The 15,624-nt window shown below is 44.1% G+C and overlaps 1 protein-coding gene across 3 annotated transcripts in view; it reads right to left on the bottom strand.

Moving 5' to 3' along the window:
• Positions 1-11,731, bottom strand: part of TLN2 (talin 2) — a 143,606-nt gene extending 131,875 nt beyond the window's left edge. Inside the window, exons 1-2 of one of the 3 annotated variants that reach the window (XM_063169273.1) lie at positions 11,615-11,731; positions 7,360-7,469 (exon numbers count right to left, since the gene is read on the bottom strand). The gene's annotated coding sequence lies outside the window, so the exon portion shown is untranslated. The remainder of the gene's footprint in view (positions 1-7,359; positions 7,470-11,614) is intronic. The other 2 variants (XM_063169271.1, XM_063169272.1) reach the window with 2 other exon arrangements.
• Positions 11,732-15,624: the final 3,893 nt, after the last annotated feature.

The following is a 15,624-nucleotide window of genomic DNA, read 5'->3' as shown; positions in this document are numbered from 1 at the left end:
CAGTTTTCTATTCTGCCTGAAGAAACTTTTTGCCACTGACAGCCTGAATCCATAGGCCTAGGAGTAACCCAGAGCCTCAGGAAGTCAAATATCATTTCCTTATTTTTCAGGATCCCATGGTCACCATGGAGACCTAAGCTATTACTAGCTCAATTTTGCATTTTTGTATGTCTGTTAGGAGCACCTTGAAAAACAAAGCAGTCACACCGGTATCCCAGCAGGACAAGAATTTGAAACCTCAGCTCAGAAAATGCAACCAGCAGCTGGTTCAATGCGAGAACTTATTCAACATTAACACATAGCTCATAGAGAGCTGGGAGTGGGCAAACCTCCTCCTGCCTACACGCTGCTTTATGTAGGACTAAACCCAAGTTCTGTGTATTTGGAATCATTAAAGACAGCAGAGCAGGCATGGGAAAAGCAGAGCCTGTGTGAGAAAACAACTTTTTTTCAATTCCAGGATTTCAAAGCTGAGTTACTGGGAAGTACCTTTTCTCGACTACCTGCTAAGCACTCCCTCAAACACTCAACACTGCTCCTTTGTTCAGCTGCAGGAAATCACTACTGCAAACTTCCCAAACAAGCCAAGAACAGACATTCAGAAACCAGCAGTATAAACAAACAAATTAAGTTGCAGCACCCTGCAGACTTGGCCTTAGACTCTCAGAACAGTTAAATATATTAAGTTAGATCTTCCAGCTCAAGGAATCAAACTCTTCTACAATAAATACTTGCTTTGAGGGCGTTAGTTCCTTATTCATTCTGCTGGGCAGATACAGCGCTGTATTATTCATTTGCAGTATAACACCCATGTTAGAGACCCTTAAAAACACCCAGACTTCATTTCCCTTCAGTGAGATACCAGCCACTGGGTACTGAACAGCTCATTTAAAGCTTTGCATGATAGAGAAGTACTACCAGGCAAAGCAGGTAACAAAAGGATGCTGGAACTGCAAAAGGTGTTGTCTAAATCCTCTCTTTAGTTAACTCAGTCAGGATTTCTGCCTTCCACACATCACCAGAGCTTTTTTGCTGAACACAGGTTCCTTCTTAACAACTCCTTGCACTTCTAGACTGTGGGACTTGCACCAAGATCTGCATCCCACTTGAGTTTCATTTCTACTGTTCCCAACACATCCACTACGGACCAGAGTCTGCCTAACAATGACCGAGATCTACCTGTGTACATCCTTCACCAAGCATGATAATGTTTTTTCATGCAAACAGCTCAGTTTAACCCCATTTTGCATCAGATGCACTGTGGAGAAAGAGCTGGTTTCGTGGCAGGAACGAGAACTCCAAGAGAGAAGCCCAGACTGGCCTGCCCTACTTGCCCCAACTCCTCCACCCCACGTGCAGCTGTTTCACCGCCCAAAACACAGAATTGTCTCCTACCCAGTCAAAGGCAGCACTCCAACAGCCACTGACAAGACAGCCATACTCCCCAGACAAACCTGATTAGACAAATACTAGGCTTTCATTAGCTTACTACTTACAAAGAAGCATTTTCTTATTGCTTAGTTGAATATCCCATGAATGCTGCCAGAAGAAAGCTTTTCTAATTCTAAGCTACTTGGAGATATCTAAAGTATGAATTGCTTCGATTCAAATGGCAACTCCTAACAAGCACAAGTATTTGAAGCATCTGTAGACTGACCAGGAAGAAACAAAACTTCTACTAAATACTTTCTTCTAGAAAGCCAAAAGGAAGACTAATTTCAAGTCTCCAGCACTCTGATTCACTCATCACTTGTCATGGGAGAGTTAGATCTCACAGAATACATGTAAAGAAAAATGTGCCAAGTAAAAGGAAGCTAAATTACAGAGTTCTTACAGAACAACTCAAGTTCAGAAGGAACTAGCAAAACTACTGAAGACATCAGAACAAGTGTTGATACAAAATACAGCTATTCTGTAAGGTCTGTCTCTGTGATGACATGGCTGCTTTCTGCATCTGGTCATAATAACACAGAGTACTTGACAAGCAGTAATATAGTTCTGGTTAAAATAATAAGAGGTAAACACAAAGCAAGAAATTTGACATGAGTCAAATTAAAAGAAAAAAACCCCAAAAAACAAAAAGCAATTAGTCAGTACACACTACTAGAAACCTTCAGTCTTTACAAAGCTGTAACTAGAGTTTGCAGAAAAACATTTTAAAATGCTTTTCTCACTTTTCTTTCTATTCTATCATTTTCTGTCCTCATTCTACATTTCTTCCTTTGCTTCTCAAAGTCTTGTAAGCAACTTCTAAAAGCAACTCCCTGCTTTATCTTCTCTTTCTACCCAAAACACAATTATCTGCAATCCCACCTTGTTTTTGCATCTTCCTCAGGGCAAAAATTGTATTTCACTCCTTGGCAGCTACAGAAAGATGAGCTGTACAAGAAAAGATACACTTTTTGGGTGGGTACCAAGACAGCACTGGTGCTTGATAGCAGATGTTTTGCAGGTACTTGGAATTTATCTGCTGTAGCCTCAGGCAGGATGAGAACTACACTGCGTTGGCTGCTATAAGCAAGCCAGAAGAAAAGAATTGCTGTCCCTCCTTACAAGTGCCAGAAGCAAAGAAAACCAAAAGCAACAAAACTTCCATTATTTAGGAATGCTTATTTCTAAAGGTTTAACTGGCACAACCTAAGACCACAATTAACAAAGGGATGGTTACAGAAATTTGCATGCTATCACAACACATGTGGACTAGTAACTAAATACTCTATTTTCAAGTATAGTAACATGAGACAAATGAAGGCAAAGAAATACACAAATGGTTTAGGGGCTTTAGGGCCCTCTACAGCTACAAATCTCCCTAAAATCACCTTTGATCCTAAAGGCTCTGAAGTGTTACTATGTCAGATACACAAATGCCAAGACAGATCTTCTTTTTGCTCCAAAATCCATATGCAACAGCTGACTTCTTATTCCCAGTAAAAGCTACTTGTCACACAAATTATGAGGTAAAATCAACAACCTAATCAGATCTGACAAAAAGTGGGCCAAAAAAAAATTGGAATTATGATGATAAGTATATGAAATATGGATTTGCATCTACCATCATTAATGATGAACCTCACTCTAAATACACATTTTGCCTTGAGATATTAGATAATGATAATATGAAGCCATCATGGTTAGCAAGTTATTTAAAAATTAAGTACCCAGCAAGGTGAGGACAAATCTTATACTCAATTTCTTCAAGTCTTGTGATATTCAATATAGTACTTCCCTTAAAAAAACCCCAACCCCCTGAACTCAATGGCAAACCTTCAAAAGCCTTTTTAAGTTTCTTACTTTACAGCAGAAGAGAAAAAGACACATAGCACGAGAGACCATTTGGTCTTCCTACTGCAGCAAAAAATGGCTGAAATAATACATGGAAGACAATAGGGCATTCTTTTGTCAGCAAATACTGCTGGAAAACTCAAGAAAACAGCTGAAGATTTGAGGAAAAAAGGATTAGAACAAATTATGCAGTGTGGGAGGTGTGCTACACTGTTGGCTGACCTTACAGATGTTTCTTACATGCCTCATGTTAGGGTATATTCTGAATTGTTCCCCCAGTGAAACACACTGGGAACTTCTCTTTTGTGAGCCACTCCAGGAATGATGTATTGGAGTAAACTCAACAGCAAATTATTTATTAGAAACAATGTTTTATTAAACTGTGCAAGTGTACACGTATGTGATTTTATCTGTAGCCTTCACACTAGAACCCTTTTATTTTTTTATTCCAGTTAAAGCAATCACTCCATAACCACACATGAAATATTTTCATTGCATCATTCACAGACAAACCAACACAGCAACGCTGGAGGCAGGAGTGCACCAAGTGCTCAGGATGCCATGGATTATATAATTTTATAAAAATAAGAGCTTCCAGCAGTAGAATACCTTGTAACAAGATGGGGAGTGACCACAAAATTCCCACTCCCACAGTAAGCTTTGCTAGTTATGTTGTGGCAAAGGGCCTAACAGAGTTGTCACACCTAATGACACACACCATGTGAAAGGCAACTGTTCAAAACTGCCTGTTCTTTTCTGTGCTGAACAGGGGCTGTCTGCACTATCCTACTTACCAGATATTTTCAAATATATACACACCTAAGGTGTCCCTTCAAGGTGAAGGTGACAGGCTGTTTCAACAGGGAGCAAGAGGGTAACTGCTTTCCAGAAGAAACTCACTTTACGGAGACTGTTCTGAAAACAGATGTTTGCAAATCTGTCCACTGAAAAAACCTCCTATAAAAACCTCTGAAAGCTGTACATAATTTACAAAACTTTAAAATCTTTTTTAAAACCCCAACACTGTTTAAAAATCTTCCAAAGGAAGTGCTTCAGGAAAAGAGAAAAATGCAACATCTTCCCATTAGTCGGCAAGAAGAACTGATTGGCGTCAGGGAAGGCAGAAATTTAATAGAATGAATTCCAAGAAGAATCTCTGCATAATTAGTGTATGGGAGTGGAAAATTGGTATCATTATTCAGTAAGCACCAACAAGGCACTTCTTCCACTTGGATCTGTTGTTGGCAGGCATCTTATTTGGCTTGGAAAGTCATTAAAACCAAGTAATGAACTAAACTGAACCTAGAACCAACCCTTAAAATGGCTGTATACAAGTGATAAACCAACATTTAAAAAAAATTTTGAGAGGCACATTCAATTACATAGCTCTCACTAAATGATTCCTAAATGAAAGTAAAAAATGGGTTTGGTTAAAAAATAAAACATATTCTATTTGTCTTCTTTTTTATTAATTTCTCATTTTTGTGTGTGTTCTGTAATGTGCATAACAATAGTTGAGTAGTATGTGTGCAAACTGATGAATAATACATATATATTTTGGCGTGTGTGCTCACAAATCTTTTACTGATAAGGGCATGAGATCAAAAAAAAGCTTTCTAAACTATTGCCTTAAATAGGCAATAGTTTAGAGGTAGGCTGGCAATATTATCCCAGAGAAGTTAAGGCAATGGCTGATTACACTAAGATCCACATGGAAAACAGTGCTTTGTGTTCAGTAGTACTAAAGGATTTTTACCCCCTACACAGATGGCATTTGTAATGCTTCAAAGTGCAATTTATCCCTGAAAAGGAATGATAATAGCACTGAGGCAGGAACACACTGTTCCCACACAGATATTCACCCATTACTGAGCCACTGCCACAGCCTGGCCTCGCAGCTGCTGCTGCACTGGTGTGCTTGATTCCTCAGGCACACCCACCCTTCCTCCACCTGTGCTAACAACCCCCAGGTGCACAGCTGCTGCATAAGCAGCTCACCTCCACCACACACGTGTGCCACCATCAAGGTGCTCTTCTGCCTCATCTCTTCATCACCAAAGCCCTGCCATTCCCTTGGGACTGGTACTACAGAGTCAGCCAAAGCTCTGACATGAAAACCCTAAAAATACATTCTCTGCCTAGGACAGAGAGAGAATAGATTTTCACTCCCTCATACACCACCTGTGATCCATTTGAACTGACCCTTTACAGGTCCAGGTCTACTACATGCAAAGCCCTCACTCAAAACTCCTTACATCCCCTCCTCAATGGGTTTGTTCTGTATTAATCCACAGTCTGCTCTGCCCAAGCTCCCAAGGCAAAGTTAACTCCCCTTTCTTCACAGCTTCTGCTCTTCTGGACACACACCTACAACCATCAGCTGCTTTTAAGTCTCATTAGTACCACAGTGCAGCTGAACAGACAACCCAGCAAACAGCCAGGTTTATCTGCACCTTACTCACAGCTGCAAACACAGCCACCAATTTTTATTTTTTTTTTTTAATTAAAATAACCCAAATATTCCTCAGAGTTGGTACATACCACAACATCTTGGGTTCTTGCCTGGGGTCTGTACATCCTCAGCTATTGCAAAGAACATTTCCAAAGAGTACTTTAAACATCACAACAGAGTGATCTCATTTCCCACAGCCTTTGCATTTTTCAGCTGAAGCTGGACACTGATATCTTCCTCCCTGTACCAGTGCCCTTAGTGATACCCTGACCCAGGAGACACCACTGGTTCCTTTTGCTTGGCCCTGCATGCTGGCTGTGCAGCAATGACTCCCACTCAGCCCTTTCCCCAGGGAGCTCAGACACACCATGTCAATAGATATGTCCTTATGCCACGACAAAAAATAATCAAAGAAAATCTTGCAGTCACCAATGACAAAGAATTACAAGAATTACAGAAACTGCAAGCTACAGTAAACTGAAATATTCAGGTTAGACCTCCTGATTTCATTTATTCATACATTTATTCATAGACCCATTGCTAAATTTTGATTGTCGTGGTATCTAAACATACTCATTGGGTTTAAGGATGATGCCCATCAGCCCTACACCAGCATCACATTCCTGAGACCATCCCTCCTGCCATCACAGGTCTTCTCTCAAACATGCACCACCACTTCTGTCAGACACTGACAATCTGTCCTTCCTGCTGCTGTTCTGACTGCCAAGTGCCACTGTGCCATTTCCTGCTACACAGCACTTGGCACACATAAACTGAACTAAGGTAAAAGGTACTCACTGTAAATTACTTTAAGCCTAATTAATGTTTCCAGCTGAACAAATTCAAGCCAGCAATTTTTGGAACTGTTTCATGCTTATATTTATGTCAACTATACACAAAGTTTAAATCTCACATTCCAGAAAACTCAGAACTTTCCTGATAGTACAGAACATGACTGAAACCAAACCACAGGACAGGCTGGACTTGAGGTTGCTGAGACAGAGGGTTACTCACCACATTACAGCTATCAACTCTCAAGAACAGTCAAGAGAGATCATTATATGAAAATAAACAATATGTAATAAGAAAAGGATTACACAACTGAAGACAATGCCATTGTTTAAGAGGTTCTCACACCACTACACCAAATACTTCAGCAAAAACTAAACTCTTCTACACATTAGAGCAACAAACCTACCACAGCTGGCAAATGTAAATTGTAATTCAACTCAAAAAAGTAATCAGTCCATGCAGTACCATTGATTCTTTATCACCTCAATTGTTATTTACTGTGATTTAGAAGCCTGAGAGTCTGCTGCTTGTTCCTGGGTTATATGTCACTTTTCCACAAAAATAAGAAATCTCAACCTTACAAAAGTTGCCACGGACAAAGACACAAGGTTCATTTACAGTTCACTTCAGACCATACTTTCTTCCTGCTGCCTGAACACAGAAAGATGAGCTACCTACAGAGAATGAAAGGAAGGCAGTTTCAATGCCAGCCTGGCCCATCTTGGCAGGAAATCAACTGGAAGCTGCCAAGCAAAGGGACTACAAGTAAGTCAGCACAGTAATACTGTAAAGATATTTTAAGACAAGACTTACTGTTGTATAGTCACCCTCACCTTGTGAAGTCAGTGCATTTTCTAGCTTTATGAAGATGCTTGAGTAAAAAGGTGCTGGAGCTTTGAGAATCGAGGGGGTGGATCTCTGGGGATGAAATTCCAGCTTGCAACTGGAAGTGGAAAATATCAAAATGTTATCACAATTGCTTCAAGTATGCAGGCTAATTCAAACTCAATTCCAAGATAAGCATGTGTGCACATAGCACACCCAGGGAAATGCTTCTCTGACTACTGTGAAATGGGTTTTCAGCAGCATTAGCAGGGACACCAAGCTACAAAATTCATTGTACACAGTTAAAATCTGGTGTTAAAACTAAGCACAGGGCTCCTTACCCCCTTCTCACACTCAAGCATCCCAGACTCACTCCAAAGGTGGAACTCCCCTGCTCTCAGGGACAAAAGGCACAACACTGAACACTGATCAGACCCAGGACTGCACCACATGCTGTGAATCAGCACTTACACATCTAAGGAGCTCAGGCTACCTTCAAGGCACCCTTTGTGCAAAAGGAATAGACTGTTTAATCACAACAATAAAAATCAAGTATAAAGCAGCTTAAGACACAGCATGATGTCCATAATCATAATCTCATCCACTGAGTTGCAAAACCCTAGATTATTTTGCTTAACATAGCCTCTGGAAGTTGTAAGATAAACTACTCTGAAAAAAAAAACCCTCTGCTTTATCATTTGCATCTCCTTTGCCCCAAAATTTTTGCAGTTCAATTTACTGTGTATTTTAATAACCATATGTAGCCAAAAGCAGAACCCTGGAAGCAACAACCTGCATTCTCCTTCAGGAATACCTGACACTGCAATTTCCACCTCCAATTGTCCCAACTGAAACACTGAAATCCAAGAGTAAACAAATGAAACATAACACTGCTTTATTCAGACAGCCTCCCTCCATGTGCAACAACACCCAACATTTTGCTTGCTGTTCTCAATTTGCATCAGCATTCTATTGTCTGTAGAAACATGCACAAGCAGACTTGCCAAAAATTTTGAAGATTCAAAAGCAGGGAGGAGAAAAGAATTTCTGAAAGCTGGTACAGTGGTCTGTAAAGACATTCACACTTGTTACCTAATTAGGGCCTGGTGCAAAGGCAGCATCTGGAAAACACTGCTTAACAAGGAACTCTTCATATTAAAAAAAATAATATCAAGATGTCTGTGTATTTGGCAGTTTATCAAAATCTGCAAAGGTCAGATAGGACTGGCAGCTGAGAATCAACTCAAATGGTGTTTTCAGTACCATACTGCTAAAATTATGGATTGTAGGGATACTTCAACAAATGGTATTGCTCATATTTCATGAACATACAATATTGATAACCCAACAGTTATCTGACACTACAGTGCCACAAAAAGGAATGGAGGTGAGATGCTTAAACTCCTGTCTAGATGTGGTGACTAATTAAGCACTGCCATTTTTGCAAACCATCTAGACTGCATTTGCACAGGTTTAATAGATACAGATCATATAAGCAAGCCTATAAAGCAACAATCCAAATATTAATGCATCAGAACATCCTTGCTCTCCATCTGCACATCCTTGATGTGCAGTCAAATCTTTGTAGAAACAACACCAAATAAATGAAAGTTTTCACAGCAAAGCTTCCAAGTCTCATGCAGTTCAAGCTCTTTCAAGCCCACTTCTTCCACTCCAAAATAAGACTGGGATTCTGCTGTAGTGGTGCTTTGTACTGATAGTTATATTTATAACTGCAGATGGATTTCCTAATATAAGTAGAATTCAGTCATTGCATTAGCTGGCAAATGATGAAAGAAGTCTAAGTAAAACTGTAAAACAAACCAAGCCCAGAGTAAAATGACCTAATCCTCTGCAGTTCAAATGCAAGTTCATCTTCCTCAACATTGTCTGCTTGTAACCAATCTGTCCATCACACACACCACAAAACCTCTCACCCTCTCAGGCACTACTACAGTGCAATGGCAATGTTTCAAATCAACCTAAATTAGGCTGTACTACATTCCATTACATGATATCATGCAACAGATGTTACTCCAAGAACACACAGGACAATTATTCAGGATAAACTCCTGTAATCTGAATGGTAAAATGAATGGGTATCCCATGAATTGGCTGTAGACTTTATCTAACTTTATACTGAGATTCAGAACTTGAATACCATTCAAGCTTGCCATAGTTAACCCACTTAGATTGGCAACCAGAAACAAGAAGTATTCTTATCTTACATAAGCTCAATAATTTTGTCACTAATAGATAAGCTAGAATTCCACTTAACCCTTTAGTCCTGCAGTGACCAGTGAGTTAAATGAGGCATTAGGAAACTCAAATGAAATGCACTTCCAAGAACCAAGAGACACTCCCTCTCCCTCCTCAGCTGTGTGATAACCTTGAATCTCCCTTGAAAATGTCACATTATGAAAATTAAAGCAGGAATGGTAGTTCAGCCAACTTAACTCTCAGTTAACTTGTCTAACAGCTGTTGTGTTGGAAGCATGGCTGACCAATATACCATAGAGATATGAAAGTTTTTCATATACTACAATTTGTAAGGTATTTTTAATTGACACTGGCAGCTTGCATTTCTACTTAAAAGACATTGCCATAAACATATAAATAAGTCACGTTTTACACAAGCAAGAGCAAGCTCAGAAATATGGTGCTTGTTTTTAAATCATAGGGACATTGTTCCATGGCCATTGGGCTCTTCTGAGAATGCAGAACTCCTCAATGCCTCTAAGTAACAGACTTCCAAACCCAGAACTGCCTTGAAATTTAATATGGCTCAAACTTTGCCCCAAAATACAGGTCCACAAAATATACTTTAAAAATATTTGGAGGGAAGTGGACAATTGTTTAACCTGACAAGAGATTTTTTTCAACCAATGAACATTCCCACAACCTTCCTAACTAGACGTCATAGCAGCATTTTAGCACACAAAAAGTGAAGCTTAAATGAAAAAAAGGCTAAAATGAAATGTCTGGTCAGCAGAACAAAAGCGCCATGGGAGGTGAGCATAAAGGCATCAGAGGCCCCAGCTCTCAGTAAGGTGTCCCCACGCAGTGACACCGTGCCAGGCTCCACAGACACCCGAGGGCGAGGCTGCACACAGAGACAGAAACCTGCCAGGAGAGCATGGGAGAAACAGAGGGATCAGGGCACACAGAACTCCAGTACCTGCCAGGAGAGCACGGGAGAAACACAGGGATGGGGGCACACAGGAGAACCTCAGTACATGCCAGGAGGGCACAGGAGAAACACAGGGATGGGGGACACGGGAGAACCCCAGTATGTGCTAGGAGGGCAGGGGAGAAACAGAGGGACCGGGGCACACAGGAGAAGCCCAGGCGGGACGCGGACAGCCCCGCTGCGAGCACCCAACGCCGCCTGGCACTCGGGGAGGTTTAGCGCTTCGCCCCGGACACGCAGGCTCAGCGGGGCAGGCAGCCCGGAGCGCTGGAGCGCCGCACGGCCCAGGCCGGCCCGGAGCACAGCGGGGCTGCGGAGCAGCGCCCACCCACCCTGGGCTGCCTGCGCGGGGGCGGCCGCGTCCTTCCCTCCCTCCGGGATGGCCCCACGGGACCGCCCCGCTCCCCAAGCGAGCCTTCCACCGCTCCCGCGGGAAGATGCGGACACAGAGATGGATACGGATCCACGCATATGCAAACGCGGCAGGAGCGTCCTTGGGAGGTCGTCACTTCACCACGTATTGCGAAAAGGTTTTTTCTACATCGCGGTCGCCAATAGCGCCCAACAGCGAACAGCTCCGTTCCCCGGGCAAGCACAGCTCCGAGCCGGCCACGCCACGCTCCCCCAGGCATGATGCGAGTGGCCGGCCGAGCCAGCACCTGCCTCCTATTCCAGCCCTCCACGGCACAGGGAAATCCCGAGAGACCGCTGTCTCCCTCTCATGCCGGCCCGGCTCCTGACGAGCGATAGGTGAGCCGAGGCCGCTCTCCCCTGCCGGGGCTCAGCCCGCACGGCACCGGGCCGGGCTGTTGCTGTCCCCCCTGGAACCGGCAACTTGTTGTGCAGGGAGCGCTGCCCGCGGGCTGCAGCGAGCCTGCCCGGGCGCTGCAGGGAGCGGCGGCTGCAGCCGCTCGGAGCAGCCCGCACCGAGAGCCCCGCGCAGCCGAGCGGCTCCGCGCTGCCGCCGCTCAGCCCCGCGCCGAGTCTTCCCCCTCTCGGCGGCTCCGCACAGACCACACGCTCCGTGCAATGTGCAACGGCGGGGCAGGACGAGGGTCCTCGCGGGCTCCTACCGGGAACGCTGTTACTGTGGCATTGCGGAGCGCCTGAGCCCCGCCGCGCTCTCGCTTCCTTCCTTCCTTCCCCCCGCTCCCGCCGGCTCCACCGCCGCCGCCGCCGCCCGCAGCCGCCGCCGCTGCGGACTCGAGGCGCAGACCCCCGGCGGGGAGGGCAGGAAGCGCGTCATCACTCCGGGCCGCTCCACCGCCCTCCGCCCGGCCCGGCCCGCTCGGGGGACCCGCGGCTCCCGCCCCGCGCCCGGAGAGCGGCGGGAGCCGAGCCCGCCTCACCTGAGGGGCCGGAGCTCCCCCGGACCTGGGCCTGAGGGAGAGGCGCCTCCGCCGGCCGCAGCCCTCGCCCAGGCGGGGAGGTAGCGTCGTTCTCGCTCTGCCCGCCCGGCACCGCGGCGCCCAGGGCACGGCAGCTCCTCGGGGGAAGGAGGAGGAGGAAAGCCGGAGCGGTCTCTCGGGGAGGAGAGAGACCCCGCGGGGCCGGGCAGGGCAGGACCCAGCAGCTGCGGGGCGTGAGGCGCCCCTGAGGCAGGGACGGAGCGGAGCGGGGAGAGGCGCGGGAGCAGCCCCGACCCCCGCCCAGCGCCCCGTGCCGAGCGCGTACGGTCACGGCATCCCTTAGGGCGGAAAAGACCCCTGAGGTAATCGAGTTCCAGCTTAGGATCCGATCCGATCCGATCCGATCACCACCTTGTCAAACAGACCATAGCACTGAATGGTGTCGGACGCCTCTTGAACGTCTCTAGAGATGGTGACTGCACCACCTCCCTGGGCAGCCCGTTCCCATCTCTAATCACCTTCTATGTGAAGAAATTTCTCCTAATGTCCAACCAAAACCTCTCCTGGCATAGTTTAAAACTATGTCCTCTTCTCCTCTTACTGGTTATCTGAGAAAATAACCCGACCCCGCTGGCTGCAGCCTCCTTTGAGGGAACTGTGAAGTGATAAAGTCGCACCTGAGCCTCCTCCAGGCTGAACACGCTCAGCTGTCCCTCGCAGCACCTGTGCTCCAGACCTCTCCCCAGCACTGTTACCCTTCTCTGCACCCACTCCAGCTCCTCAATGTCCTCTCTGAATGATGGGCACAGAACAGGACCCATCTCGAGGTGTGCAGGGCACAGCACAGGGCAGGAATCACAGCCCTTGTCCTGCTGGCCGCACCGTTCCTGACACAGGCTGGGGTTCAGCACCAGCAACCAATGAACTGCTGTAGCAGCAAAGGAGGCTTAGGGCTTCCCTCACACAGCTTGTGTCGTTTGAACAGTTCTAACACTGTTAGAGTCATGTAAATGCTTTTCATACCAATATATTCATACAAATATGAGAAAGTAAATACCTACTCCAGCTTAGGTCCCTTACATGAATTAGTGCCATATATACTGGGGCCTCAGTAAAATTGCAACAGTTGAAAATCATGCAGTTAAAATAATTTCTCCTGATTTAGCTGAAGTACAGTCATTAGTAAATATTTTTACTTGTAACTAACTTAAAAGAGCTACATCAGTATACAGCTGGTTTTGCCTTTCAGAGTAACCTTGCTCCAATAAATTAACCTTAAGACACTAAACTCACAATGCATGGTGACACAGTCCAACACAGCTACACAGCTTGGATCAATGCACTTGGTGGGCACGTTCAAGGCAGTCCAGAGATATAAAATCCAACCAGATTATTTTATACACCCGCCCTACAGAATTAAAACCATCACAATTTCAACAGGTTGTCTTTTCCTGCCACCCCTAATAGTTACCCTGAGCTGTGCCAGCTTTATCAGACAAGAGGTGTCTGCTCTTTTAAAATAGAAGCTACACAGTATTTACCTCATAACTTGCCAATACTTGACAACATCATGAGTTTTAGAAATGAGTTATTGTTATCATCTGTTACTAAAAAGATACTATCCAACCTGTTATTAAAAGAAGTGATAACTAAAGTATTTTTTTTGTGGTTTAGAGGTACTTTTGCACATGTAAGTTACCTGTGAACAGCCATAATATTTACATAAAGAGCAGTTTGGCATGTTTTGGTTTGTTGGCTTTTTTGTTTGGTTTGGGTGCTTTCCTGGCCTTTTACTACCATGATGATAAGCTTCCAACAATGTGGTTTTCCCTGGGTGGCATACAACTTAAACATCCCTCTAAAAAAATAAATAATGATGCATTTCATTCTTCTCTTCATGCAGTATTATCCTATTTCCTGGCTGCAATACTGCATCAAGAGAAACTTCTTGTACAACGTGAGTATTCCTGATTGCATTATCTTTTTCTGCCTTCACTTTTAAACCTTTTCCTAACCTGTGTGTTCTCTCACATAGTAACATGCAAGGCCACAATTCCAGTCTCTGTTGCCCTTGTCATTTCTGTGTTCTGTTTCCTCTCAGCTCACAGGAGGGCTGTTTAAATCTCCAAATAACTCCTTTGAAATGTCTGCAAAGAGATTTCAGCAGAATGTCAGTAAAATCCCAAAGAACACAATTTCACTACAATGTGGAGTGCAATGTCAAGACCAGGCTCCACTGTGTCATTTCTGTGTCTTGTTCCTCCCAATACACCTCTGTGTCTGGACACATTCACTGTCTCCCTTTGTGCCAAACCAGCTTTTTTTTTTTTTTTTTTCCTCCTTATGTTGTATCATATCAAATACGAGGTGGTCTGAGCACACACCTGCATTCTACAGCAAGAATCCTTGATAAAACTAATGCAATAATAAATGAGGTATTCTGTCAATCTGTCATGTGAGGATTCAGCTTTTGTTATTTCACAATTCTAGGCTTATTTGTATTCAGAGAATACTTTGAAATTAAGGCATTCTATTGGACACCTGACTTCTAAAGTTGTTTTTTTCCTGCCATCCCAGCTATTCTAACACTTCATCTCTCCATCTTCTTATTACCAAACCCCAGAACTGTAGGGTAAGTGTGTTTTATCAGAGAAAGAATTACAACAATCTAATGTCCTTCTTCACCGTGGGTGTGGTGTGTGAACATCAGGGTGTCTCCAGTGGTTTTCCTTTCCCACAGGTCAGGAGACAGACATTAAATGATCTCCCAAAAGAGTCATGAAGCACCCTCCCAAACTGCCCCTAAATGCTGTCATACTTGCCATACTTGTTCACAGCCCTCTGTTAATCCTGGTACTGCAACTGCTTTAGCATTCTGGCCCTCAAAACATCCTGTGGAAGGAAGAGAGCAGCACTGGCATATTTACTGATGTTTGGGTGAACCAGTCTGGGTGCAATGAAGTACATTATAAACAATTTTCTCATCTGTCATGTCAGATACATTTTAAATCACTGTCTCAGAACAAGTCCATTAAAATGTAGCCTAAATCATACCCAAGCCTGTAAACTAGATTCTCTGTGTGTGACAAGGCAATTTTAATAATTACACTGGATAGCTTAGAAAGATATATTGAAGACATTTATAAAAGTGACCTTTATAATAAGTCAGATTTCTCCTTGGTAAGCAATACTGAGCAAAGCTCAGCACTGCCAGTATCACTTTGGCATTGCAGGTGGGGATGGTGCTGAGAGACCTCAGAGCCCTCAGTGGCCCTGACCAACCTCACCTGGGGTCTCCATCCACACCCCCTGCCCACGTGCTCGAGGTGCTCAATATCAGAGCAGTCCTGAGCCCGGGGCTTCTTGGCTCTGCTTTATTCTCTAGAAATTTGGGTTCTTTGTTGAGCTTGTCTCTGTCCTGATTGCTGTCTTGTGACTCTTGTTTTTATACTGTAGGGTGGTTTTTTTTATACTGTAGGGTGGTTTCTGGGTTTTGTTGTTTTGCTGTGCTGGGTATGGTTTTGGTTGGGTTTTTGGTTTTTTTTCATTTGTTAAAATCCTTGGATTAGGGAATATTGTAGTTTCTTGGTATAACTAATTCTAGTATTCTACCAGTCCTACCAGGAAGTTTCTGTGGGGACCCAGCCCAGGTTTGTGGTGCTAATTCAGAAGGGTTCTTTTTATTCTGCTTCTTCTACTTGCAATAAACAAGTGCGTTGTAATCGAGACTTTAT

The sequence above is a fragment of the Melospiza melodia genome, chromosome 15 (assembly GCF_035770615.1).
Source record: "Melospiza melodia melodia isolate bMelMel2 chromosome 15, bMelMel2.pri, whole genome shotgun sequence".
NCBI classification, from domain to species: domain Eukaryota; kingdom Metazoa; phylum Chordata; class Aves; order Passeriformes; family Passerellidae; genus Melospiza; species Melospiza melodia.
Note: the sequence above shows the minus strand (reverse complement) of the source record. Positions and strands in the feature narration are given on the sequence as shown.